Source organism: Equus quagga, chromosome 14 (assembly GCF_021613505.1).
Source record: "Equus quagga isolate Etosha38 chromosome 14, UCLA_HA_Equagga_1.0, whole genome shotgun sequence".
NCBI classification, from domain to species: Eukaryota; Metazoa; Chordata; class Mammalia; order Perissodactyla; family Equidae; genus Equus; species Equus quagga.
Window position 1 is genome coordinate 87629561 of NC_060280.1, and position 2427 is coordinate 87631987.

Genomic DNA, 2427 nt, shown 5'->3' on the forward strand with positions numbered 1-2427 from the left:
ATCACACCCTCTCTCTGAATACAGGAGCAATCCTGCAGGTCACTGGCAAAAAGGCACTGAAAAAACCATGATAGTTAAGTTTTGTGTTAAGAATGAAATGAGAAATTAGTTTCATGACAAAAATTGTAACTATAAAAGAATAAAAAATACAGTTTGAGGAAAAAATACTTGAGGGGCGGCCTGATGGCGTAGCAGTTAAGCTCGCGTGCTTCACTCCAGCAGTTCGCCAGTTCAGATCCTGGGTCCGGACAGACAGCACTGCTTATTGGGCCGTGCTGTGGCAGGTGTCCCACATATAAAGAAGAGGATGATGGGCACGGATGTTGGCTAAGGGCCAGTCTTCCTCAGCAAAAAAAGGAGGATTGCTGGCAGATGTTAGCTCAGGGCTAATATTCCTCAATAAATAAATAATGGAAAAATACTTTAATTTCTATACTCATGATAAAACTGACTCATAATGTGTAATGATTAAATGAAGAAAATTGCCAAGTATATCTGAATATCCATAATTAACATAGATTTTAATATAATCTGAGAAAATGAAGACAATATTTATTAGCATACAATGGGTTAGAATAGTTGATAAAATATATCAATGAAACTACTATAGGAGCGTTTATTTCATAAGGAAATGCATGTAGTTTAATGACATACAATCAAATATTATTGAAAGCATATTGAGGGAAAACATTCAGTGGCAAGTAACAGGAAACACACACAGTCTTCTGACATGAGAAAGGAGATTATTCTCACATGGAAGAACTGCGTGAAGGCAGCCACTGCACAAGGCAGCAGAGAAACAAACTCCAATGTCCTTCTTTTGATGCCCCATTGTAGATGCCACAGTGAATCAGAAGACGTGCTCACTAGCACTATGAACAGTATAAGCTGTTTCCTATAAAATTAGAACTTTTACAGATATGATCTAAAAAAGAGAGCAATCAGAGAATACTCCCAGCTGCAGAAGTTTGTACTGGTTTCCTGGTGGACACAAAAGACCTGACAGAAAAACCTTAACTCTAATGGATCTTTGATGTGAAACTTGTGAAACCATCAGTGGAAAATACACCCCTAAGAAAATGGAAATAAAACAGTCGGTGGTGGTTTTCAAGATACTTTGTGTAGAAGGGCAAAGAACCCAGAAAATGGGATGGAAGATGGTGTCCTTGAAGCTCCTATGTAACTGTGTCTCTCCTTATATGGTGGCTCTAGAATTGGCCTAAGGCCTTGAGTGCTTCTGCCTTCCAAATCTCATGCAAGTGAGGCCACTGGGGAATTCCAACAAGGAGCCAGCAATGGGGTGGATTCTTAAAGATCTAGCTCTTCAGATCACCCTCACTGACATGATGCAGTACAGGGGTGATGTGTCCAGCTCTAGATTTTCTTGCCCTGCCACAGGGCTCTACTTAATTCAAACTCTATTCACCAAATACCAGTCAGAAGGAAGGACAAAGAATAAAGGCCCAAATGTGAAAATAAGAATTTATAGGAAAGTATACTCTTTGATAAACTTGCCACGCATAAAAACTTATTCCAACTGTTTAATAGTATTGAAAATGGAAGCAGGCTCTTATACCCACCACCCCAAAAAAGGAGCTTTCTCAAAGAAAAGAACAATATAGTCAATGGATTAGTCCTATCAAGGCCAGTAAGAAAATCCTGAGAAATACAAACTGTCATTTTTCAGTGGCACCTTAACATAGAAAAATTAAACAGTATTAAAAATTAATGAGAAAATATTAAATGATTCAAGAAAAAGAACTACTTATTAAAGTTTCTGTACTATTAATGAAGGATGACTTGCAGAATAATCTCACCACCATATTCACTTGTGAAAGTAATTAATAGAAATCCACCATCAAATGTTGCACTTAGAGGCTTAGTAAACACAATATATTTACAGCTTTTATAACAAATATTTCATGTTGAAAATTTCCTAGAACATTATACACAAACTAATTCCCATCAAGCTTTCTCATATGACTTATTTATATTTGTTTTTGGTGGGAGTTTCACATAGAAGGCCAATTTAAGTCTTTCTCAAGCTGTTTACATTCAAGAGGTTTTATCAAGTGAGTCCTTTCATGCCTTCAGAGAGAACTGGGATGAAAAAAAGGCTTTCCCACATTCTCTGCATTTATATGATTTTTCCTCTAGTGGGCATTCTCCCATATCCTCGAAAGTTTTCATTGGAAATAAAGGCTTTCCCATTTCCTGACATTCATGGGGTTTCTCTCTGTGTGAAATCTCTCAAGACTTTGAAGTGATCTGAGAGTAGTGAAAGCTTTACTGTATCTTTTGGCATTCAAAGGGTTTCTCTGCAGTATGAGTTCTTTCATGTTTTCGAAGAGAACTTGAAGAAGTGTATGCTTTACTGCACTTTTTACATTCATAGGGTTTCTCTCCAGTATGAATTCTTTCATGTTT

General features: G+C 37.1%; 1 pseudogene; it reads right to left on the reverse strand.

The window, feature by feature from the left end:
* Positions 1-507: 507 nt before the first annotated feature.
* Positions 508-2427, reverse strand: part of LOC124252049 (zinc finger protein 14-like) — a 29910-nt pseudogene continuing 27990 nt past the window's right edge.